The sequence below is a fragment of the Centroberyx affinis genome, unplaced genomic scaffold (genome assembly GCF_046629955.1).
Source record: "Centroberyx affinis isolate AG114_WGS23_722 - 3 ecotype Tasmania unplaced genomic scaffold, CSIRO-AGI_Caff_v1 ptg001980l_1, whole genome shotgun sequence".
NCBI classification, from domain to species: Eukaryota; Metazoa; Chordata; class Actinopteri; order Beryciformes; family Berycidae; genus Centroberyx; species Centroberyx affinis.
In genome coordinates this window covers 646-27,820 of record NW_027280326.1, presented here as the reverse complement: position 1 = coordinate 27,820, position 27,175 = coordinate 646, and the positions used below count along the sequence as shown (strand labels likewise).

The window sequence follows — 27,175 nt, the reverse complement described above, 5'->3', positions numbered from 1 at the left end:
GATGAGAACACATGAAGAGCTGCAGTGTGAGCAGAGCTTCAGGGACAGGAAGTGATGCGTCGGCCGCTTCCTGCCTCACTGACCTGTCAGAGTGAACAGCGTGGCCTTGCGGAAGGCGTCGGTGTGTCGGTACTTGAGCAGGTGCAGGCGCGGCGGCGTGGTGTGCAGGAAGAAGCCCGGCTTGGCGTGGGACTCCAGAGAGGTGAAGCCCGGGATCCAGGTGTCTCTGTGCAGCACGAAGGTGGCGCCGTCCCAGAATGCCTCGCTCTCCTCCCACTTGGCCAGCCGCACCTGGCCGCTGGGGCTCGCATACAGGAAGTAGTTCGGTCTGTCGGCCGCCTCGAAGGAAACCCGAGACGTGTCTGGAGAGACAGACACAAATCCATCAGCATGGAGAGAGACAGGGAGAGAGACAGGGAGAGACAGGAAGAGACAGGGAGAGAGACAGGGAGAGACAGGAAGAGAGAGACAGGGAGAGAGACAGGGAGAGAGACAGGAAGAGACAGGGAGAGAGACAGGGAGAGACAGGGAGAGAGACAGGGAGAGAGACAGGGAGAGACAGGGAGAGAGACAGGGAGAGACAGAGAGAAAGACAGGGAGAGACAGAGAGAAAGACAGGGAGAGACAGGGAGAGACAGGGAGAGACACAGGGAGAGACAGGGAGAGAGACAGAGAGAAAGACAGGGAGAGACAGGGAGACAGACAGGGAGAGAGACAGGGAGAGAGACAGGGAGAAAGACAGGGAGAGACAGGGAGAGAGACAGGGAGAGACAGGGAGACAGCAAGGAAGAGACAGGGAGAGACAGGGAGAGAGACAGGGAGAGACAGGGAGAGAGAAAGGGAGAAAGACAGGGAGAGACAGGGAGAGAGACAAGGAGAGAGACAGGGAGAAAGACAGGGAGAGACACAGAGAGAGAGAGGGAGAGAGACAGGGAGAGAGACAGGGAGAAAGACAGGGAGAGACAGGGAGAGAGACAGGGAGAGACACAGGGAGAGAGACAGGGAGAGAGACAGGAAGAGACAGGGAGAGAGACAGGGAGAGACAGGGAGAGAGACAGGGAGAGAGACAGGGAGAGACAGGGAGAGACAGGGAGAGAGACAGGGAGAGACAGAGAGAAAGACAGGGAGAGACAGAGAGAAAGACAGGGAGAGACAGGGAGAGACACAGGGAGAGACAGGGAGAGAGACAGAGAGAAAGACAGGGAGAGACAGGGAGAGACAGGGAGACAGACAGGGAGAGAGACAGGGAGAGAGACAGGGAGAAAGACAGGGAGAGACAGGGAGAGAGACAGGGAGAGAGACAGGGAGAGACAGGGAGACAGCAAGGAAGAGACAGGGAGAGACAGGGAGAGACAGGGAGAGAGAAAGGGAGAAAGACAGGGAGAGACAGGGAGAGAGACAAGGAGAGAGACAGGGAGAAAGACAGGGAGAGACACAGAGAGAGAGAGGGAGAGAGACAGGGAGAGAGACAGGGAGAAAGACAGGGAGAGACAGGGAGAGAGACAGGGAGAGACACAGGGAGAGAGACAGGGAGACAGCAAGGAAGAGACAGGGAGAGACAGGGAGAGAGACAGGGAGAGAGACAGGAAGAGAGACAGGGAGAGACAGGGAGAGAGGGCAGCAAGACAGAGGGACAGTGGGACAGAGAGAGAGCGGGACAGAGGGACAGAGGGAGAGCGGGACAGCGGGACAGAGGGACAGAGGGAGAGCGGGACAGAGGGACAGAGGGACAGAGGGAGAGTGGGACAGAGGGAGAGTGGGACAGAGGGACAGAGGGACAGAGGGAGAGCGAGACAGAGGGACAGAGGGACAGAGGGAGAGTGGGACAGAGGGACAGAGCGAGAGCGGGAGAGTGGGACAGCGGGACAGAGGGACAGCGGGAGAGAGGGACAGAGGGACCGAGGGAGAGCGGGACAGAGGAACAGAGGGACAGAGAGAGAGCGGGACAGCGGGACAGAGGGACAGAGGGACAGAGGGAGAGCGGGACAGAGGGACAGAGGGACAGAGGGAGAGTGGGACAGAGGGAGAGTGGGACAGAGGGACAGAGGGACAGAGGGAGAGCGAGACAGAGGGACAGAGGGAGAGTGGGACAGAGGGACAGAGGGACAGAGGGACAGTGGAACAGTGGGACAGAGGGAGAGCGGGACAGAGGGAGAGAGGGAGAGCGGGACAGAGGGAGAGAGGGAGAGCGGGACAGAGGGAGAGAGGGAGAGAGGGAGAGAGGGAGAGCGGGACAGAGGGACAGTGGGACAGAGGGACAGAGGGACAGTGGGACAGTGGGACAGAGGGAGAGAGGGACAGAGGGAGAGCGAGACAGAGGGACAGAGGGAGAGCGGGACAGCGGGACAGCGAGACAGAGGGAGAGTGGGACAGAGGGAGAGAGGGACAGAGGGAGAGCGAGACAGAGGGACAGAGGGAGAGCGGGACAGCGGGACAGCGAGACAGAGGGAGAGTGGGACAGAGGGGCCGAGGGACAGTGGGACAGTGGGACAGAGGGACAGAGGGACAGAGGGAGAGTGGGACAGAGGGAGAGAGGGAGAGTGGGACAGAGGGAGGCGTGTGAAACGCCACACGGAGCGGCTGGGACAGCCTTGGCTCCCGGCCGGCCCTCTGCGGGCCCCGGCTCAGGTTCCTCAGGTTCCTATATTAGCATTTGGCAATCTGATCCCTGAACCCGTCTGCCACCGAAAGTCAGCAGGAGTCCATCTCCTCCATCGGTGTTTTCACTGGGAAACACAAATCGTTCCAAACAGAGTGTGGAGCAGGAGAAACAGAGGAAGAGGAGAAGCTGGCCGCGGCTCAGCCGAAGCTCTGATGCTCAGATTAGCCGCTCGACACGTGAGGAGGAACCGGACCTGCCGACCTCCAGGCATGTGCGGCGGAAAAAAACACCATCAAAGAAGTCTCTTTTCATGCACTGATCCTGCATCTATCTTGTATTAGCACGGTGGTTCTCAACCTGGGGGCCGGGACCCTCCAGGGGGCCATGAGATGATTTATGAGATAGGAAAAAAAAAATTCTTCTTTACAACTTCATTATCATGTCTATTTCTGATTTTTCTCCTCCCTTTAAAGCAATATTCCACTCAGTTTTAACATGGAGTTATTTATTAGAAAGCAGAATATAATCTACTGAACAGGATCAGATCAGCTGGACCAGTTTGTAGCGTTCAGATTTTTTCTTCCCATTCATTTGAATGGAAACTGACATTGAACACGTTGATGAACAGATTCAGCATCAGATCCTGCTGCTGTGATTTTCAACTGATGTTTGCTCATATTATTTTTAGAACATAATTTCGCCAAATAGCATTTTTATAGATAGAAGAGAACATAGTGGAGCGATACATGCCTCCGCTGTGTTCTCTCTCTCTATTCAATGTAAGTTTTCAGTCTGTTTTCATGGCCTCATTCAAATGAATGGGAAGTAAAAATCCAATCTTGGTCAGTAGTTTATATTCTAGTTTGTTCAGCAGACAAAACCTTCTAACTCCAGACGGCTGAAAAAAAGAGGAACAACTTTTCTAAAGCAGAAGGCAGAGAAAACAGAAGAATCTCAGGATCGATCAGTGAGATCAGCTGCTGTCTGGTTACACCTGTCTGTCTCACCGTGTGGGCGGGACCTGTCTCACATGGGAGGGACCTGTCTCACCGTGTGGGAGGGACCTGTCTCACCGTGTGGGAGGGACCTGTCTCACATGGAAGGGACCTGTTTCACATGGAAGGGACCTGTCTCACCGTGTGGGAGGGACCTGTCTCACCGTGTGGGAGGGACCTGTCTCACATGGGAGGGACCTGTCTCACATGGAAGGGACCTGTCTCACCGTGTGGGAGGGACCTGTCTCACCGTGTGGGCGGGTCCTGTCTCACCGTGTGGGAGGGACCTGTCTCACATGGAAGGGACCTGTCTCACCCTGTGGGAGGGACCTGTCTCACCGTGTGGGAGGGACCTGTCTCACCCTGTGGGAGGGACCTGTCTCACCGTGTGGGCGGGTCCTGCTGAGTCCGGGTGTCATCATGAACTGGCAGAGGACAGCGGAGCCGGTGGGATCGCCCCGCTGCAGGAACACGGAGCCGCCGGACCGTCCCGCCGCCAGCAGCACCGACCGGTCCCGGTACGTCAGCAGCCTGAACGGGCCTTTACCTAGGACTGAGGACAGAGAAACATCAGACTGAGGACAGAAAAACATCAGACTGAAGACAGAAGACAGAAAAACATCAGACTGAAGACAGAAAACATCAGACTGAAGACAGAAAACATCAGACTGAAGACAGAAAACATCAGACTGAAGACAGAAAACATCAGACTGAAGACAGAAGACAGGAAAACATCAGACTGAAGACAGAAAAACATCAGACTGAAGACAGAAAAACATCAGACTGAAGACAGAAAACATCAGACTGAAGACAGAAAAACATCAGACTGAAGACAGAAAACATCAGACTGAAGACAGAAAACATCAGACTGAAGACAGAGGACAGAAAAACATCAGACTGAAGACAGAAAACATCAGACTGAAGACAGAAAACATCAGACTGAAGACAGAGGACAGAAAAACATCAGACTGAAGACAGAAGACAGAAAACATCAGACTGAAGACAGAAAAACATCAGACTGAAGACAGAAAAACATCAGACTGAAGACAGAAAACATCAGACTGAAGACAGAAAACATCAGACTGAAGACAGAGGACAGAAAAACATCAGACTGAAGACAGAAGACAGAAAAACATCAGACTGAAGACAGAGGACAGAAAAACATCAGACTGAAGACAGAAGACAGAAAAACATCAGACTGAAGACAGAAGACAGAAAAACATCAGACTGAAGACTGAAGACAGAAAACATCAGACTGAAGACAGAAAACAGAAAAACATCAGACTGAAGACAGAAGACAGGAAAACATCAGACTGAAGACAGAAAAACATCAGACTGAAGACAGAAAAACATCAGACTGAAGACAGAAAACATCAGACTGAAGACAGAAAACATCAGACTGAAGACAGAGGACAGAAAAACATCAGACTGAAGACAGAAAACATCAGACTGAAGACAGAAAACATCAGACTGAAGACAGAGGACAGAAAAACATCAGACTGAAGACAGAAAACATCAGACTGAAGACAGAAAACATCAGACTGAAGACAGAGGACAGAAAAACATCAGACTGAAGACAGAAGACAGAAAACATCAGACTGAAGACAGAAAACATCAGACTGAAGACAGAAGACAGAAAAACATCAGACTGAAGACAGAAGACAGAAAACATCAGACTGAAGACAGAAGACAGAAAAACATCAGACTGAAGACTGAAGACAGAAAACATCAGACTGAAGACAGAAAACAGAAAAACATCAGACTGAAGACAGAAAACAGAAAAACATCAGACTGAAGACAGAAGACAGAAAACATCAGACTGAAGACAGAAAACATCAGACTGAAGACAGAAAACATCAGACTGAAGACAGAAGACAGAAAACATCAGACTGAAGACAGAAGACAGAAAACATCAGACTGAAGACAGAAGACAGAAGACACCGGACTCACCTTTGTTGTAGAACTCACAGTCATACGCTGCAGAGAGAGACACAGAGGAACACAGTCAGGACACACACACACACACACACACACACACACACACACACACACACACACACACACACAGCAGGAATAATAATACACATCATTATAACAGTTTTCTAAAACAAAGCTGATAAAATGCTTCACAGTCAAGACAAACTGAAGTTACACAAGAGAAGAAGACGGATGCTGAGTCAGAGTTAGACCAACAAACCAACACTGTGTTTTAGGGCGTTTTCACACCTACAGATCGTTTGCTCTGGTCTGAATCAGTTGATGAGTTTGTAAACTCGGAGCGTTTTCCTCTTGGTTCGGTTTGTTTTCACACGGAGAAAAATCCAAGCGAACCAAAAAGCATCAGTACAAACCACCTGAGAACGTTCAGTCCTCTTATTGGTCAGATGTGTCTGGGGCGGGAGCAAGAAAGTAAATACAGGAAGAAGGTCCTGAGTTCTGGACTAGAGCACATTGCTCTGCAACATGGAGCAACGGCAGAGTCGGCATTTGCTCATAACGAACCGCTCCAGAGTTCGTTCGGGACCGGACCGAGACCGCCTCCTCTAAAGGGTCTCGGTTGTTTCGGACCAAACCCGAGTGAGATGACTGTGTTCACACCTGACCGAACGAACCGGACCAAGGGGGAAAACCAACCAGGGTCTGATTTAACCGGACTAAAAGTGCAGGTGTGAAAACGCCCTCAAAGTTCAAAGTTCATGATGAGAGTTTAGATTTCCACTTAAAGAATATACTGATAAACAGTCTGCTTCTGAAGGAGAGGAAACACTGAGGATGCTTCTCTGCTCCAGCTGTTTTATCTCTTTGGCTTTGTAGGGCCAAATGAAATCATTTAAAAAGTGATTTTAAAGAGGCTTGTAACGTGTGAGTGAAGTGGGCGGGGCTTACGGCACAGCGAGGGCGAGCGCCAGTCGACAGGAACGCCCTGGTGACAGCAGCGCTGGGCGTAGGCCGCCACGCTGCTGCAGAAACACTCGCAGTCTCCCCCCCGACTGCAGCCGCACGTGTCCGCCAGGCAGTTCATGTAGAACCAGGTGACATCCACCTGCACACACACACACACACACACACACACACACTGCTGGTAATACACACACACACACTGCTGGTGCTACACACACACACAGTCGGTTCTGCACACTCACACCCGCCTCAGGGCCAGGAGCAGAACTGCTGGTTTCACTTCTTATACCAGTGAACTTATGGGATCAGAAGGTATTTATATATTTATAAATAAAGTATTTAGAACAATATTCAAAAATATATGATGGATGTTCATATAAATCCATAAACACACAAATCAAGAGAGTCAGTTCAGTTTCAATTCAACCAATTCAGAAAGAGATTTTTCCAATTCAATCACATTTTTTATGAAGACATCTCCATATGTGTTCAGTGAATCTTTTGTTGACCAATACAAGTCATTTTCTATGGAAGCCCATTTCCACCAGTGTGATGAAAAAAGATCCTGTAAGTTATTATAATGAGAAACTTAAAATAATGAGTTAGTATCTCAAAATAATGAGAAACTATTTGTTTCTCATTATTATTTCATCACACTGTCAGAAATGGGCTTCCATAATTTTCAAAGTGAATTCATCCCAGTTTAGTTTTGGACCCTTTCTTTCCACAGAGCAGTGAGGGTTGAGTGGCAGCCCCCATGTGACCAGCAGCAGGCCTGTGATTGGCTGAGCGTCGGGCGTAGTCCCGGTACTCACCACCGGGTGGCAGGCCTGGAAAACCTCGCTGAGCAGAACGCCACACTGCCGCTTCGCAAAGGGCTCTCTGAGCGGGCTGAGGCTGCAGGGGTGTCTGATGTCCGGGCTGTTCACACACTGCACACACACACACACACACACACACACACACACACACACACACACACACAGTTTGGTTGGATTACTACGCTTTAGGAGTGTGTACTGATTAGAGATCTCTGATTCCAGGCTTCAGGTGTCAGTATTAAGAAATGCTGTTTCTTCACAACGCTAAGTTTGTCATCTGAGTCTTTTTGGAGGATACTGCAGTATTTGGTAAACTCAACATTTCCCAGTGTTATCAGTAACACAGCTTTGCACAGAACACACACACACATTCACACACACACACACACACACACATTCACACACACACAGGTGTACCATCAAAAATCAAGACTCATGAAGTAATGAGTAATGAGCACAAACTAATTTCACAAGATGAGTTTCTGTTGTGGACATGAATTATGTGAAAATGAAGTTCCTCCACCACAAACTGGACTCTGTGCTTCATTTACAATTAGAAAAGATTTATCGGGAACAACGTTTCGGTACACAGACCTTCATGTTGTTTCCAGTAAATCTTTTCTAATTGTAAGTGAAGTAGACAGTGTGTGGGAGTCCTTCTACACACCTGTCCATCTACAGGTGTGAAAAGTTGCTCCTTGAGAAACATGAACTGGACATTTAGCTGCAGGTGGCGAACGGTTCAGTTTAGGAACTAAAACAACTTGGTTAAGGTTTGGGTTAAGGTTATGGTCAGAAAATGTGGAAAAACTTTCACTGAAATTTAAAGGTCACATGGTGTAAAGCAGGACTCCCCTCTCCTCTGTGACCATAAAGGAGTTGGATGGTCTATCTAAACATGGTGAAAGTATCAAAACTAAATCCACACAATCCATATTAGAAAAGCGAGCCTCTAAAGCAGTGGTTCTCAACCTTCTTCATATCAAGGACCTCTAATTTAGTCCACATTACGGCCACAGACCCCCATTTGATGAGATTCCCAAATCTGAGAATATTTTTATTATTTTATGATTTTGTCAAGAATTCCATGACTGTATTGTAGGTAGAGAGATAACAGTGAAACGATTATCTTTTTTTTTACAGTTTGCTGGGGACCCCCTGGAACCCCCTCAAGGACCCCTGGTGGTCCCCGGACCCCACGTTGAGAACCACTGGTCTAAACGAGCCGTTTGGACTTCCGTAACTTTGTGGTTCGCTCTTTATCATTTTGCCTCCTTCATAAATCCTTTCGAGTGTTTTGGAGTAGAGACTCGGGCTAAAGACAAGACAGTTCACTGTGTCACAGTAACCAAATCCACCTTGTCACACTGTTCACTTTGACTGACTGGACCTACAGCCAGACCACAACAAGCTGACTCAGCTGCTCTCTGCGGTCTGAACTTGCCTCTGCTGCCGTCCAGCTGTTTCCAAACTCCTGAGGCGTCGGGGAGTCGATGTTGTCCGGCGTCCGCATCTCATTCACCGTCTTCAGGTCGAAGTTCCCGCACAGTCCGCTCAGCTTTCCCTGAACACACGCACATCAGTGACATCATCAACCGGATCACATATTTTCCACATATTTTCCTCTTCTATGTGAACTAATAAGTCTTGCTTTTCATTCTGAGGCAACAACACCTCCTACGTCTGTGCTCAGGATGTCAAATGAGGTACTTTAGTATTTTAACATCAATAAATGATCACCGTGTCATCAGTATAATGACAGTAAACATCCTCCATGTTTCTCCACCTGGTGGATCTGGAGGGAAATCTGCTGGATCGCTTTACAGCACAAAACAGGAAGAGGTTCAGTTCTTCAGAGCAAACGGAGCTAAAGCTGAAAGAGTTTCTGGCAGCAGATGGTGGAAGGAGGGAAAGGAAAGATGGAGAAATCACTTCCAACATGTTGATCCTCTTCAGGGAGGAGCATTAACTAACCTTTAATTAACAGTTAACTAATGTGTCTGGTAATCATTTACTAATGGTGTTCATGTTAACTAAGGTATTAATTTATACATTATTTAATAGTCATCTTTATAAACTATTAAATAATGTATAAATTAATACCTTAGTTAACATGAACACCACTAGTAAATTACACATTAGTTAACTGTTAATTAATTAATTTAATTAATGTATCCTTATTGTAAAGTGTTACCACAATATGACTGGAGTGAGAGGAGAACAGGCTCCAGGCTCTCACTGGTTTACAGTAACAAGGTAACACTGTTAATCTGACAATAATATACTGATGGTTAAAATGAGCCAAAGCAGCTTTAACTGTAAAGCCTGCGATGGTCTTCAATCTCATTCTAGACTTGTGTTCATTATGAATCGCTCCAGACCGGAGCGTCAGCTGAATGCTCAGATGCAGCTTGTCAGTCTTCGCTCTGAAGCAGCTGGCCGGCCTCCTACCTGCCAGCGGGGTCCGACCTGGACGTGGACCGTGGTCTTGCGGTCCCAGAGGACCGTCACGTCTTCCTCTGGGAAGTGAACCACGGTGAAGTATCCGGCCGGCCAGATGAACATGCTCTGCCTCCGGTCGATCACACTGGACGGGTTCTGCAGGGCGACAGAAACACTGAAACATTCTGAACAAGAGATTTAATAAATATGAGCGACGCCCCAGGACTACACAGGCCTTCAGCCCAGACTTTGGGCCTGCTGCATCCTGGGAAATAAGGCGCTAACAGGTCCGAGATGTAAACTAGAGTCAGATCTGATGGAGCCTTAAAAGTAAAAGTCAAAACTGAGCAGCAGCCAGGGTGGAGCGGCTGGAGCAGAGGTCACATGATCTCATGATATCTGTACTGTGGAGCTCTGTCTCCATGGGACTGACATTTCGTGAAATGAGCATAATGTCTTAAAATGATAAGCTGCTCTGTGTATGAAAAGTAAAATGTTTCCCCCCATGAAAGGATTACATGAAGCAGACGTGAGCAGAAAGGAAACAGTCTGACACTGAAACTCGCTGTCAGATGGAAAGTGACTTCCTGACAGGAGAGAGGCAGGCAGACACTCTGCCCCAGAAGAAAAGTTTTCATTTTCAGAGAAGGTTTGTCTCATTTAACCATGAACAAAACCTTACCCCGAGCTGTTTTACTTCCCTATACTTAACTGTTATCTAACCTTTTCACGTGAAGAAGAGGAGAAAATGGCATCAAATTCACGTTATTGTCACATCATCCAGTTTGTGGTGGAGGAACATAATCTTCACATTATTAATCTGCGTTTCAGAGTTTGTCCTCATTTCACAAAATGTTATGAGACTGTGCTGATAATCTGCTTCCAATAACCAATAACCAATATCCATTCTTTAGCGAGACTACAGAGGTGAAGAAGACTCTCACCGGCTTCCCGCTGTCGTCGTCGAACACGATGAAGGATCTGTTGATGTTGATCAGCAGGGATTTCCTGCAGATGACTCCGCTGTCGAAGCAGTCCACGTTCTCCGCCGTCACACTGAGCATCACATCAGCACTGCTCTGCTGGGACAGGGAACCACAACACTGAGAACCACTGAGAACCACTGAGAACCACTGAGAACCACAGAGAACCACTGAGAACCACTGAGAACCACTGAGAACCACTGAGAACCACTGAGAACCACTGAGTTTGTAACATTTGTGTCTGATAGTCTTATCTGGATTGTTCTTTGTTTAGCTTCTTTTGCGTGTTTTTATTTTTATTTTTTTGTCCCCTTTTCCCTTTACCCTTCGTCCTTTTGTCCTCTTGCTAGGCCGTCACTGTAAATAAGAATTTGTTCTTAACGGACCTGCCTGGTTACATAAAGGTTAAATAAAAATAAAAAATAAGTTGCTTCTTCCACTGCCTTAATCAAACCAGTTTCCTGCTGAAACTAAGGCTGGGTATTGGCAGGGACCTCACGATACGATACATATTGTGATACATTGCGATACTCTACATAATTTACTGAAAATTTTAAAATAGAGCTGAAAGTACAACTTGCTGTGTACCACCTGGTAGTCTAATATGTACATCACATTATGTTGATAACTCAGCGGACAAATTGAGTCAAAACTATTTAATTTAAAGGGATTTGAGAGAAATTTAAGGACATTTTAAATACATTTAAAACATGAATAATTTTTTTTAATGTATCGATACGAGAGGCTGGAAAATCCATACAGTATCATGGAAAAAAATATTGCAATACTCAGCTGTATCGATTTTTTTGCACAGCCCTAGTTGAAACTTCCCTTCCCATCTGCCTTTTTCCCTCTGAAAATGTCTGGTAAAACAATTTCTGCATTTTCTCCTTTGGTCTTATTTCATTGAGTCATTTATCACTTCTCTTGCATAAGTGATTCTACATAATTCTAGAAACAAAACTTGTTCCTTCTATTGTCCGGACACATCGGCTCTGACCCTTGACCTCCTCGCTTCTACTGCTGCACTCGTCAGTTTGGATGCCTTACATGTCAATGTGAGTGTAAATGTCAGAAGCGTGTTCAGTACCTTTATCAGATAGACTTTACACGCCCCGACGTAGTCGAACAGCAGGCCGTCGAAGGTGCGGTAGTGGCGGTCTCCGTAGGCGGTGCAGACGGACGGACACGGCTGGAACACGCACTGGAACGTCCCGTGTTGGCAGACACTACAAAGACAGCACAGCTTCAGCCGCAGGGACTCGGCAGCAACTTGTTCCCACTTAATGCGAGGACATTTTTTTCACATCTAATGGCCTCCTTTTGTCGGGAGCTGGTTTACTGCGGGCAGAAAAGCGGCCGGTGAATTGCCAAATGTTGAATCACCGCTCATTGCGCTATTAGGCTGTCATCTACGTCTTCTTCCCCGGCTACCGCTGGAAGAAGAAATGGAAGGACGGGAGAATGGAGGAGGAGAATGACTGAGATCACCGGGAGAGCGTTTCCTTTCAGCGGAGATGAGAGTCTGAAGCCGAGGGAATGAAAGAGTCGCACAAGGCCCGGTCTGTTTTCCAGGCCGCATTCTGCCCCGTGACAACAGAGAGTTATGGATATCAGGTGGCCACTTTCACCGCTGCGACAATCTCAGGACTCATCACTTCAAGCAAAATCTGACCAAGAAAAATTAGCGACGTTGTTGGAGATTTGTCTTAATTCTGCCAGATATTGTCGGCGGATGCTTGGTGAAGGTCATACAAATTTGTCCGCCGCGTAAAAATGGAAGACAAATTACGTCAGCGTAACGTCGCTAATAAAGATCTAACAAGACTGAAGGGAGAAAAGTTAAAGCATAAAATAACATCATCATGTGGAAACACCAGACTTGCTATTTTAATACACAGTGAATCATTTCCATTCATCAGAAGCTTGATGTGATCCAGACGTACCACTGGTGGCAGGGGTTGGACACCCGGTCTCCAGGATAGTACTCCTTTCCCTTCCACAGACAGGGGCAGGCGGCGGGCTCAAAGCACTCGTCGCCATGTTTCAGCAAGCTGGGAGCAAACAGATTTATTTAACATTAAAACAATATTTAGGTCTGAAAGCAAACGATTCTACAGCACACAGAAGACAGAGTTTGGCTCAGAGAGATCAGAACAGATTGTTGGGATGCAGAAGTTTTCTGCTTCAGATCCTGCTTCCTCCTTAATCTTGCAGGAGGCAAAGTGGCCCGGTGGTTTAGAGAAACTATCCTGTAACCAAAGGTTCAATCCCCAAAATACCCAGCATGCCCTGCCCAAGCGTCCTTGAGCAAGACATAATAATAAGACTGTCAGACAAACTTCATAAGGCTGAGTTCACACCTAATGTTCTGATCGGTTTCTTCTCCTCCTTCAGTTCAGTTGGTTTGTCCAGGTGAACGATGACCTTTGACCTCTGGTGGCAGTGAGAGTCTCAGGGTGCGTTCCAATACCCATACTTCCATACTATTTAGTATGCCAGAAAAAGATTTAGTATGTCCCAATTCATGCATGTCAATGCAGTATGCCAGAAAATACCCGGATACCCTACTACATCCGGTCGAATTTTGCAGTATGCAGGCCAGCATGCTTTTTTGGCTATTCTGACCCACAATCCTCTGCGCAGCGGAAGACACGTCACTTCGACTGAGCCGCATGCTGAGCCGCCAGAGAGAGAAAAAAACAAAACAAACAAACTGCAACCGTATTACTGCGACGGATATATAAGCAAGAGGGTCAAAGTTCAAGACGCAATGTGATGACGAAATAGTATGTCCCAACTGTCTGCCTACTACATGCACAGTACATACTTTCTAAGGGCAGATGTAGTACGTAGTGTAGTAAAAAGAAAAAGCATGCGATTTGGAATGCAGGGTCAGTCAGAGAACTGACACTCCAACTACAGGAAACCGCCCCAAAACACAAGGGATTATGGGTAGAAGGAGACGGAAAGCCTAGCAGAACAAAATTAAGTCTGGACTGATGCTCATGTTCAGCTGTTTCTTCTTCATGTGTTCTGAACTGGTATGAACACCACAGAAGAAGAGCGCACCATGCTTAGCTAAAGTTACAGGGACTGAAATCGGACGTAATGCACCCCCCCCCCCCTCGCCAAATCTGGCAGGATGACAGGTCACCAAAACTCTGTCCAATAAACAAGCTAGTTGTGAGTCATGTGACTTTTGTTTACAAGCCCTGGCTCAAAACTTTTCCCCGACGGTTCGGACCAAAGAAAAGTGACGGCACCTTAAGATCTGAGCTGTTTAACCGTCCAGAGGGAGAACACAGCTGCTTCTGTCCTCCATTACAATCAAACCCTTGATCACTCAATAGTTAGTCCAAGAAACAGCTTCAGAACCCGTCGTGATCCGGTTTTGAACTAGGATCACTAACTGAACTGAACTGCGGGCTGACAGGAGACAGATCGACAGCTCGGGGCTCAGATACGCAGAGCAGACAGAGAGAGAGCCAAACCTCCGGAGCGATGCCAGGGAACGAGAGGGAGGCTCGGGTGGGCGGCCGCGGATGAAAAGCGGTAACACTCGTTAGCTACATGAGAAAACCAGACAATTAGGATTCTCAGAGATACAGAGAGAAACAGTCTTTGTCTGGATCCCTCCATTTGCTTTCCACGCTGCTAGACGGAGCTGATAAGTATCTTGTAATATCCAGGGTTGAGCTATATCCACTGGCGAGGGAGCGGACAATGAAGTGACACACTGAATGGTCCCGCCACAAACCTCAGGTTCATCTGAGTAGAGTTACACCCCAGATAAAACGGTGTTAACAGCTTCCTTTATCCGCCCGCCAAGCCGCTGTATCAATTACTCTGATCAAAGAATCCAAAATAATTCATTCTCTTGACCTACGTGAACATTATGAATAAATCCTCATAAACATGACTCTCATTCTTCATTTAATTCTATCAGACAATGTAAATGTGACCGAGGAAGATGCGAATGCGTCTCATGGCGAGCCAGACGGTCCGGGGAGCGAGAAGCGCCCGGCCGCCAGGAGCCGCCGGGAGCCGCCGGGAGCCGCCAAGAGCCGCCAGGAGCCGCCAGGAGCCGGCGGCGCACCAACGAGGCAGAGCTTCTTCCTGTCAGAGCATTTTGTTCTTGAATTTAATGCTACAACTTATTCTCCTTCTTCTGTAACTGATGTTAAAGGATCAGTTCAGTGATTTAGTTCCTCTACATAACTCCTCTCTTCCTCCTGCAGCTCTTGGACCCACAAACAGTATTGTCTGTAGTCTTGGACCCACAGACAGTATTGTCTGTAGCTGTTGGACCCACAGACAGTATTGTCTGTAGCTGTTGGACCCACAGACAGTATTGTCTGTAGCTGTTGGACCCACAGACAGTATTGTCTGTAGCTGTTGGACCCACAGACAGTATTGTCTCCAGTCAGCTGTCAGTTGAAGCTCTGCTGCCTCTTGCTGCAACAAAGAGTCCAAACTGGGTTTTTTCTGCTTGTTGCAGCAACAGCTACAGACAATACTGTCTGTAGGAGGAAGAGACTATTATCACTGAACCTATCCTTTAACATCAGTTAGAGAAGAAGCACACAAACAACAAATGCATAGCTGAATGAGCGTCTGATGCTTCGCTCTCCAGAGGGAGGAGAGGAGGAGGGAGGTGATGCTGAGAGAGGAGCGTCTCTCTGTGATCGGCTGGCAGAGTCTGGCAGGTTAGATAACGCTAAAATAAACAGGATGACCCATCAATTCATTTAGTCAGTATAAATGAGAGTGATTAGCCAACAAGAAACTTAAATATGTACATTTCTGTATTCAAATATATACTTAATCAAAATATCTTTATTTTCTCCAAATACACATCGACCTAAGCTGTAAGCTAACTCAACCTTTGGTCGTTTCACCGGCCAGACGCCTCTCTTCATGTGAATGTTTACTGCAGTTGATTCCAGGTTGGCCTGATTTAATCCTTCACAGAGCTGATCTGGGCTCAGCTCTGCAGTCTTTCAATACGTTGCTTTGTGAAGTAAAGAGGCGATCTGCCGCCTGGCTGCAGCGGCGCCCGGCCCGTCCAGCTCAGTGAAAGCTGTACCTGCAGCGCGTGCCGACGAGCTGTTTGTTTTACATCGTATTCATTACCGCTGCTTCACGGCGGCGGCTGAGCTAGCGCCGCCGCCGCCCGCCGCCGTGTCAGCTTCCGCCGCACCTGAAGTCCGGGTTCAGACGAGTTCACGGGACTCGTTAGGCTAATTGTCACAAAATGAGGAATGCATGAACGGTCGACATTTTGATCATAAACAAAGTGTGCCATTGTGGATGAAAACACAATGGATTCTGCTGTCAGCACCTCCGCTAATTATTCCCCATTAGGGTTTTAAGTCCTGCTGCAGATGAATACCTCACAGTCCACTTTGCTTTCTGGTGAAGTTTTGAAGGATTTTTTTCCTTTTTCACGATAGTCATCTAAGAGAATCATTAATATGACAGAAGCTGCTGCTTCACATCTGTTGTCTGCAGAAAAGTGTCCAGAGAGCCGGAGAGGACAAAGTACTGAAAGTCCTCATGATGTGAACTGAACCTGTTAGAAATGTCTCTCTTGGTATTTTATTCTAATTTCTCTACAACTCAGATGTCTTGTTGAAGAGTTTGGCCTCAGCTCCCTGTTTGCTGAAGAGTTTCACAGCATCAGACAGTTTGGTTCAGTTTGGGTTCAGTCTGTTGGACTTCTTCACTGTCAGAGCGTTTAAAACGTTTTGAGGATGTAGCGTTAGCATAGCAGGCCTGGCCCAGTGTATGTTAGCAGTAAGGTTAGCTGAGTTGTACTAGTTATTACTGTTGATTTGATTTTAGTACATCGTTTGTATGCAAAGTACTATACAAATGAAGTTATTATTATTAGCATTATTATTATTTGCCAAGACGCTCACAGCTGGCACACACCTAACTAACGCGAACACGCTAACACTTTCACATGTATTTTGTTACGTGTGTTTATGTTCTTAGAGACTTTGTGACAAAGCCGTTCCAGTAAATCATGTGACCTGACTGGAGGCATGATGTCACCGCAGGCCGCTGCACTTATCAATACAGACATCAGCAGCAGCATAAAGCCTCTTTGTGTCCATATTTACCACAAAATTAGCTGCCAAACTATCAAGTTGCAGGGAGTTATTAAACACTCATGACAGGCTTTTCTGGGCCAGATTTAGTTCCCATGATGCTCGAGTGTGTAGGGTTCCCGTCACTGTAAAGGTCGCGTTGCTTAACGGGAATCGGTGACTCAGCGGTGGAAGCGTCCAATCAGAACGAGGCGTCAAAACACCAAACACCTTCCTCTGAGTCAGATGAACCAGACCGGGACTCGTCTGGATCAGACTCAGCTTCATTCATCTTGTGGACTTTATGTTCGTTTGATTTGTTTTGATTTTCCCACTTTATAATCTTCTGTTGTTTCTCATGTTTTTATTTTTGAATGTTTCTCATTTCTGATCTCCTTTTTAAAATACTTTTCAGTATTCTGTGTCATATCATTCATGTAAAGCACTTTGTAAACTCTGCTTTTAGATAAGTGATATATAAAGGTTATTACTTTAATTTATTATAATACCAAACCTGTGTATCAGCGATGATGCCTGAAAGCCAGACAGCAGAGCGGCGTGTCGACCTGTGAGTCACAGAAATATAATCTGAGTAAAGACTTGCAAAGGTGTCATAAGCTCGGATGTGTTGTGCTAACCCTGCTGGCTGATACTGTAGTCAGGATGACTCTGGTTTATGTCGCAGAATGAAACCACTTAACCTCCTTCAGCCCGCAGCAGAGGGATTACAGGGATCAGGTGACAGTAATCTGCTCCATAACGTCAGTCCAGCGGTGGCGAGCCGTGAGGACGCGTGTCCTCGAGACGAAACGTCTCCGCGGATCGATCCGACGCACGGGAGCCGCCGCCGGGAACCCGGGAACCCGGGAACCCGGGACCGGACCGTCCGACTTCCCGCGAGCCTCCGGGCCGGAGAGGATCCCGCGGGATCTCCGGTATCAGTCAGGAGGATTAGAGCCAAACGGAAGATTCCCCCCCGCGGCGTCACCAGGGGGATTTTCCGGTTCCCCTGACCCGCCGCCCCGCCGCGGCGGCGGGAGGAAGGTCGGAGGATTACTCTGCGGCTGAGCTCGTCTTCGGTGACACGAGTCCCAGCCTCAGGTTTCTCTCTGCCTGACCTTTATTTACCAGGAGGAAGCTCTGCTCTGTCCCAGCAGCCTGCTCACACACACACTCACACACAGTATACTGGGAGCTGCCCAGTATGACCACAGTCTGTACTGGTTTCCCAGGCTCTGTCCTCTGTCTGATCTGCAGCTGAACTGAGCTTCACAACTATAACTGAACAGACTGACTGTGTTTCCACGACAACGATAAATATAAAATCATCCAAAAATATAATTATAACTATAGTTTTGGTTTGATCTCAGAGCGTTTTTTTGAATGCAGAGACAACAATAAATCATTTTCTTTTAAGATTTGTTTGAAGACTCAGACTCAGACTGAGGCTTGATGGTTCGACTCCACATGATGAATCATTTCAACCAATCAGATTCATCTGCAGCACGCCAGCTAATGCAGATGTTCAGTGACTGATCTTGTTATTCTGACTTGGTTTTATGTCTCTCTCTCCTTGTTGAGTTTTCCTCTGGCTTTTGATTTCTTTCCTCCGTCTCACCTGCAGTTTGTCTCACTTTTCTTCTCTTCTTTTCCACCGTTTTTATCTTTTACACAGATAAACTAAACCTAAACCTTCACTGATCAACGTTCATCCCAAAGCATGCTGCTCAGTGCAATATTAAAGATTTCAGTCTAATGAAAGATGAATGTTATTGGATTCTGGCAACATGGCGTCTCTTGCACAGTATTTAGCAGAGTTCTGTCTTATCAGCAGGAGCAAAGAAAGGTAAACTGATCTGAGGTCCGGCTAAACTAAAGCACAGTGAAGTGTGTGAAGCCGGACTCACCCGGCGGGACAGGAGCACCCGGCCACACACGGCTCGTGAGCGGAGCAGGTGAGGTTCAGCAGGTGGGACTCGCAGGTCTGCTCACAGGCCACGCCCCTGTCCAGCAGGACCCCGTCCTCCCCCTCTGAGCAGTTCAGGTACAGCTGGCCCGCCGGACACCGCGTGTCTGCAGGAGGAGAAGAAGAATCCGGTCTGAAGACAAAATCCACATTGATCCTGAAGAGGGAAGCTGAGGCAGGAGTTTATTTACTGAACCAGCTTCCATCCAGACTGTGATGAAACTTCTCAGTCAACACTCTGCTATCCTGCTTCGGAAAATCAGTTCTGGTAGTAATAATGTATAATAATAATAATGATGTGTGACATTTTGATAAATAAACATCAGTTCTCTCTCTCTCTCTCTCCTCCCTCCCTCCCTCCCTCCCTCTCTCTCTCTCTCTCTCTCTCTCTCTCTCTCTCTCTCTCTCTCTCTCTCTCTCTCTCTCTCTCTCTCTCTCTCTCTCTCTCTCTCTCTCTCTCTCTCTCTCTCTCTCTCTCTCTCTCTCTAACTCAGCAGTGGTCCAGCCTGTATCAGTTCATCAATCTTCTCCTCTGTCAGCCGGAGTCACAGGAAGTGATGCGTTTTACGTTTCCGGTTTGTTTGGAATCAACAGAAGAAGAAGAACTGGGTAGTCAGCATGAGCAGCGAGAGCCACCATGACTGAACAGACAGAGAAGAGAAACTCAAACTGCAGTGACAGAGAATTCAAGCTCCGCCCACACTGTTTGATTGACAGGTGATCTGTGGGGAGAGCAGCAGAAACACCACAGTGAGGCTGAGAGACCGGCTCCAGTCATCTGACTCACAGTCTGTTCATAACTCAGCTGTAGCTCCAGTGGAGCTTTTTCAAATCAAATCAAAATGTCAAGCTCTGTGTCACTTTGTAGCAGCGCTGTATAAATAAATGTTAGAATTATTATAAAATATATTCACCTGCAGGGAAATATAAGTTGATGTGACCCGACATATGAAGCCGGAGCATCGGCTCAACAGAAAACTGGACTGAGAAAATCAAGTTTCAGACTCACCGGTGTGTTGAGTCTGGGAGACCAGCTTCCCGTTCTGACAGATCCTGCAGGAACAGATCAGAGATCAGCACAGAAACCTGCAGCACTGTCAGAGGTCAGCTGATCAGTACTGGATCTGCTTAAATCCAGATCTGTTGGATCTCTGGGATCTACTGGAGGTTAATTTGGGATCTGTTGGTTCTGTTTAATCTGTTGGAGGTGAAAACAGGATGTGATGTCAGAACTTACTGAACTCCTGCTGACGTCATGATGACATCACCCGGGTCATAATCTGCCCCCGAGGAAACTGCAGGGACACTCGCTCCTGGAAGCACACACACACACACACACACACACACACACACACACACACACACACACACACACGCACACACACACACACACACACACACAGCACACACACACACACACACACACACACACACACAAGGTGACGGTGTGTTTACCAACTCAGATCACTGATGGCATTACCTGCTTTTAGGGCAAATCCTCTGGTCTCTCTCTATTTAACACACACACACCCTCAGAAACACAACACACAGTGTTTCCCTCTTTCTCTCTATGAACACACACACACACACACAAACACACACACACACACACACACACTCACGCAAACACACACACACACACACTCACATACTGTATATATACAATAAATATGAGCAAAGCTTCTCCTGCCTCTCATCTTCTCATCTGATGTAGAAACTCTTGCTGATTTATTTCAGCTGTTCAGACAAACTTCTCCCTGTGATTTTTCTTTTCTGATTCGTCTGTGAAGCCAAGTCGTGGTAAACTTGTTTACCGGGGGCTGAAAGCCTTTGTAACATATAGGTGTAACATATAGGCCAGCGCCACACATCGGCCTCTGTACTACAAATTCTTTCTCACTGGTTATCAGATATCTGTGTCGTCCCCGGCTCGACCGGGAATGAAAGGGGGGTTTCACGGTGAATTCCTTGATGTAACTCTAGTCCATGGTAAGTAAGGCACCGCGCTGCACTAGGATGTAAAAACCTGGGGACATTTAAGAGGAATTAAGCTGCATGTCTTCTAGGGCAGAGCGGCTGAAAGAGAGAGCGCAATTACTGAGGTCCGCTGGCTCTATAATGTCTGCGGGAAAGAGACAAGGCTTTCCACTTAAAGGCTGACCTAAACTCCAGAGCAGATACAAATATCACTTTGACAAGACTCGTTTGGTGCAGCAACTCTAGCCAGCAGCGTGCCGCTAGCCAGTTAGCCGTTTAATGCAGCTCACACACACACAGCTCACACACAGCAGCTCACACACACAGCTCACACACACACAGCTCACACACAGCTCACACACACACAGCTCACACACAGCAGCTCACACACACACAGCTCACACACAGCTCACACACACACAGCTCACACACACAGCTCACACACACAGCAGCAGCTCACACACACACAGCTCACACACACACAACTCACACAGCAGCAGCTCACACACACAGCAGCTCACACACAGCTCACACACACACAGCTCACACAGCAGCAGCTCACACACACACAGCTCACACACAGCTCACACACACACAGCTCACACACACAGCAGCTCACACACACACAGCTCACACACAGCTCACACACACACAGCTCACACACACAGCAGCTCACACACAGCTCACACACACAGCAGCTCACACACAGCTCACACACACACAGCTCACACACAGCTCACACACACAGCAGCTCACACACACAGCTCACACACACACAGCTCACACACACAGCAGCTCACACACACAGCTCACACACAGCAGCTCACACACAGCTCACACACAGCTCACACACAGCAGCTCACACACACAGCTCACACACAGCTCACACACAGCAGCTCACACACACACAGCTCACACACACAGCTCACACACACAGCTCACACACAGCTCACACACAGCTCACACACACACAGCTCACACACACAGCTCACACACACACAGCAGCTCACACAGCAGCAGGTGGATCAGTCCATCCAGCCTGCCGCTCTGCTCCAGACTCTGCAGACTGACTCTGGGTCAGTGAAAGATGGTCTTTGTGTGCCACAGTGTTCGCTGTAACAATGCACCGCTCTGTATCTGCAGACGTTTCCATCACATATAATTTCTCATGACATGACCCGGCTCCCGCAGGCTCACCTGGCCACGCAGGTGTGTGTCCTGTGGTTGTAGAAGGAGCCGGGCGGACACACACACCCCTCCTCACACTCCGCCCCGCAGCGCTGCGGGACGGACAGGGCGGAGCAGCGGCGCTGGCAGGACGACACGCAGCTCCCGTACCGCATGGTGTCCGGGCACTGCAGGGCTGTGGGCAGGAGGCACGGTCACTACAGCAGGCTCAGCTCCACTTCACTTCACTTTACTTCAGTTTACTTCAGTTTACTTCAGTTACCTTCAGTTTACTTCAGTTACCTTCAGTTACCTTCACTTTACTTCAGTTACCTTCAGTTTACTTCAGTTTACTTCAGTTTACTTCAGTTTACTTCAGTTTAACTTCAGTTTACTTCAGTTACCTTCAGTTTACTTCAGTTACCTTCAGTTTACTTCAGTTACCTTCAGTTACCTTCAGTTTACTTCAGTTTACTTCAGTTACCTTCAGTTTACTTCACTTTACTTCACTTTACTTCAGTTTACTTCAGTTACCTTCAGTTTACTTCAGTTTACTTCAGTTTACTTCAGTTTAACTTCAGTTTACTTCAGTTACCTTCACACACCAAACTGACCCTCATCTAAACATTCAGATTAGTTCATTATTATTATTTTGAAGGACAGTTTGTTTTCTCTACCAGACTTTGATCTGTAGACACAATCACATTTAATCTGTGATGTGTTTCTGAATTTAATATCAGGATCCTGTTGAGATGAAACTGATCGATTTGGTTATCGATCGCAGTGTTACAGCAGTGAGCTGAAACATTTTCCTTATAAAAACTTAACAAAGCGCTTATAGAGAATTAGGAAAAACATTTGTTTATCTTCAACATGTTTTATCACTGAATGAACAGAAAAGTGATGCAGTGAGACAGTTCTGTCTTCTGAACTTCACTCAGCATCTGCAGACAAAACTTCTCAAGGCAAACAGTTTGGTCTGAGGAGGGAATCATCGTGCGCACAGCATGATGGGATATGTGGAACTCATTTATGTAAATGAGGAGTGAGAGGTTGTGGAGCGAGAGCCAATCACATTCAGGCAAAAAGCTGGAGACTGTTGTTCTTCCTGGTGTGTAACTTTAGCCTAAATTATTACACGGCTTTGTTGAATACTCGATTCTGATTGGTCAATCACGGCATTCTACGGTTGCTATGGACGCAGTTCTGATCACAGACTCTGGAGGACCCTAACCCTACCAATCATATCAATCCGCAGAAAGAAGTCCGGTAAATTTAACGGTTAATTTAAATTTAACGTCAGCTCATTTGCGACACCCTGCGACAAAACAACATTAGCTTTCCGTTACTCCATCAGAAAACACCATGGAAGATTTTTTCAAATATTAATTTTAATATATTTGGAGAGCGCGAAACTTTGGATTCATGGTTAATGGCTGAACTGTCCCCAGTAAAGAAGGTAAGAAGCTGCAGAGTTTATGTTGCTATGGACACAGCTCCAACCGCAGAATCTAACAGACTATCTTTTGTAGCGGAAGCAATAAAATAATTTTTAAATCAATAAAATAATTTTTAAATCAATATTTTGTGTCAAATTATTGATTTCTTTAGTAAGTAGCCGTGTAATAAGCATCACCTTAAGTTGGGGTTTATTTCACATTAATGACATTATCCCTTACATATTTTAGCTGTTAACTTGTTAACTTGCTACAGTAAAGCACAATATTCACACAATATATTAAGTTAGATTATAGAGATAGATTAAGTTTTCCATTGATATGCTAATGGCTGGTATTTGCATAAAAAGAAGAAAATGATGAAATACAAATTAAGTCTCCATAAACAAACTGAGAACCAACAGCTGAAAGCAACAGCTGCTGACAGAGTGAAGTCAGAGGAAACAGATAAAAGCTTCAACAGGTTAAAGGAATAGTTCACCCAAAGATGAAAATCCTGTCATCATCTCCTCCCCCTCATGCAGGTGAACCTCAGGTGAAGTTTGTCCATATAACACACAGGGAGGCTGCAGCACAACTCCATAGCAGCCTTCTCCAAAACAACTGAAGTCAGTGGGGACCAGTTCTTCAGAGTTCCACAAAGACCTACAGTATATTTACACCATCATTTAGTGCAAATCTGAACTACAGCTGATTGATCTGCAACACATAATGGTGTCTAGGTCTTTCTGTTCACAGTGTGACTGTTTGTCTGTTGTTGTTTTGGAGCTCTAAAGAACAGGTCCCCATTGACTTCAGTTGTTTTGGAGAAGGCTGCTACCAAGTTGTGCTGCAGCCTCCCTGTGTGTTATATGGACTAACAAACTTCACCTGAGTTTCATCTGGCCTGAGGGGGAGGAGATGATGACAGGATTTTCACAGGATTTTCACTATTCCTTTAACAGAAGAGGTCCAGCAGCAGCTGAACCGGACCGGACACAGACAGATCCAGGGTCTGTCCTGAAGGGACGGAGCAGAGTAACGGGATGGAGACTCACCGCAGTCCGGGACGTGGGAGCGAAACTCGATGATGACGGAGTACTTGCGGCAGCGGCGGGCGTAGTGAGCGAGGGCGGAGCACAGGCAGGACGTCCCGCACTTACAGGTGTCCCACCGACACTGCTGCTGGAACACTGACGGGCTCAGGTACTCGTGACAGGGGGAGAACAGATCCTGGGTCAGCAGGTCACACATCTCTGAGGCATAGGACGCTGAGGAGAGAAGAGGAGGAGAGGAGAGGAGAGGAGGAGGAGGAGAGGAGAGGAGAGGAGAGGAGAGGAGAGGAGAGGAGAGGAGAGGAGAGGAGAGGAGGAGAGAGAAGAGGAGGAGAGGAGAGGAGAGGAGGAGAGAGGAGAGGAGAGGAGGAGAGGAGAGGAGAGGAGAGGAGAGGAGAGGAGAGAGGAGGAGAGGAGAGGAGAGGAGAGGAGAGGAGAACAGAGGAGAGGAGAGGAGAGGAGAGGAGAGGAGAGGAGGAGAGAGAAGAGGAGGAGAGGAGAGGAGAGGAGAGGAGGAGAGAGGAGAGGAGAGGAGAGGAGAGGAGAGGAGAGGAGAGGAGAGGAGGAGAGAGAAGAGGAGGAGAGGAGAGGAGAGAGGAGAGAAGAGGAGAGGAGAGGAGAGGAGGAGAGAGAAGAGGAGGAGAGAGAAGAGGAGGAGAGGAGAGGAGAGGAGAGAGGAGAGAAGAGGAGAGGAGAGGAGAGAGGAGAGGAGAAGAGAGGAGAGGAGAGGAGAGGAGGAGAGGAGAGGAGAGGAGAGGAGAGGAGAGGAGAACAGAGGAGAGGAGAAGAGAGGAGAGGAGAGGAGAGAGGAGAGAAGAGAAGAGGAGAGGAGAGGAGAGAGGAGAGGAGAAGAGAGGAGAGGAGAGGAGAGGAGAGGAGAGGAGAACAGAGGAGAGGAGAGGAGAGGAGAGGAGAGGAGGAGAGAGGAGAGGAGAGGAGGAGGAGAGGAGAAGAGAGGAGAGGAGGAGAGAGGAAAGGAGAGAGGAGAGGAGGAGAGGAGAGAGGAGAGAGGAGAGGAGAGGAGGAGAGAGGAGAGGAGAGGAGAGGAGGAGAGGAGAAGAGGAGAGGAGAGGAGAGGAGAGGAGAGGAGAGGAGGAGAGGAGGAGAGGAGAGGAGAGGAGAGGAGAGGAGGTGGAGGAGGAGGAGGAGGAGAGGAGAACAGAGGAGAGGAGAGGAGAGGAGAGGAGAGGAGAGGAGAGGAGAGGAGGAGAGAGAAGAGGAGAGGAGGAGAGAGAAGAGGAGGAGAGGAGAGGAGAGGAGAGGAGAGGAGAGGAGAACAGAGGAGAGGAGAAGAGAGGAGAGGAGAGGAGAGGAGAGGAGAGGAGAGGAGAGGAGAGAGGAGAGGAGAGGAGAGGAGAGGAGAGGAGGAGAGGAGGAGAGGAGAGGAGAGGAGAGGAGGAGAGAGAAGAGGAGGAGAGGAGAGGAGAGGAGAGGAGGAGGAGGAGGAGGAGGAGGAGAGGAGAACAGAGGAGAGGAGAGGAGAGGAGAGGAGAGGAGGAGAGAGAAGAGGAGAGGAGGAGAGAGAAGAGGAGGAGAGGAGAGGAGAGGAGAGGAGAGGAGAGGAGAGAGGAGAGGAGAGGAGAGGAGAGGAGGAGAGAGGAGAGGAGAGGAGGAGAGGAGAAGAGGAGAAGAGAGGAGAGGAGGAGAGAGGAAAGGAGAGAGGAGAGGAGGAGAGAGGAGAGGAGAGGAGAGGAGGAGAGAGGAGAGGAGAGGAGAAGAGGAGAAGAGAGGAGAGGAGGAGAGAGGAAAGGAGAGAGCAGAGGAGGAGAGAGGAGAGGAGAGGAGAGGAGAGGAGAAGAGGAGAAGAGAGGAGAGGAGAGGAAAGAGGAAAGGAGAGGTATCATCATCATCATCATCATCATCATCATCCTACTGCAGATTCCTCCTGACCACAGATACAGTATAAATGTCTGAAAACCTGACAGGACATTTGATTTTCTTTTTTAGACATTTTAATTTTGTGTTTAATTGTTCAAGAAAGTTTTTTGTGCCAAAACCCTAAAAAAGCTTCATCAGTGTCCCATGATGCTCTGCATGTTTCAGAGGCTTTTCCACTCTGAAGAAAACTCTATACTGGGAATACTGGGAATGTTTTGGGCATAAGATATTAAATATCAGCACAAAATATCAGCTATGGACAGCTTCAGTGAGGTCAAAGTTCATGAACCTCTTCCTGCTCAGTCAGTCTGGAGAAGAGCTGCTGAAACCCGCAGTGTGACACCTACAGGAGGCGACACCTACAGGAGGCGACACCTACAGGAAGAGACACCTACAGGAGGTGTGAACCCACCGGCCTGCTGGTGCGTGTCACACGGGTCGAGCTGCGGCAGGCTGAGGCTCGGCGAGCAGGCGGACGACACTCTCCAGCCGTTTCCAAACAGCTGTGGAGAACTTTCTACCATTCCTGATGGAGATCTACAGAGAGAGAGAGACAGGGAAGAGAGGTCAGACAGTATGAAAGAGCAGGTCAGTGGGTTAGTTCCTCTATATCACTCCTCTCCTCCTCCTGGACCCACAGACAGTATTGTCTGTAGCTGTTGGACCCACAGACAGTATTGTCTGTAGCTGTTGGACCCACAGACAGTCTTGTCTGTAGCTGTTGGACCCACAGACAGTATTGTCTGTAGTCTTGGACCCACAGACAGTATTGTCTGTAGCTGTTGGACCCACAGACAGTATTGCCTCCAGTCAGCTGTCAGTTGAAGCTCTGCTGCCTCTTGCTGGAACAAAGAGTC

General features: G+C 47.8%; 1 pseudogene; it reads right to left on the bottom strand.

The window, feature by feature from the left end:
• LOC139653808 (otogelin-like) overlaps window positions 1–26,855 on the bottom strand; it is a 52,970-nt pseudogene extending 26,115 nt beyond the window's left edge.
• Window positions 26,856–27,175: the final 320 nt, after the last annotated feature.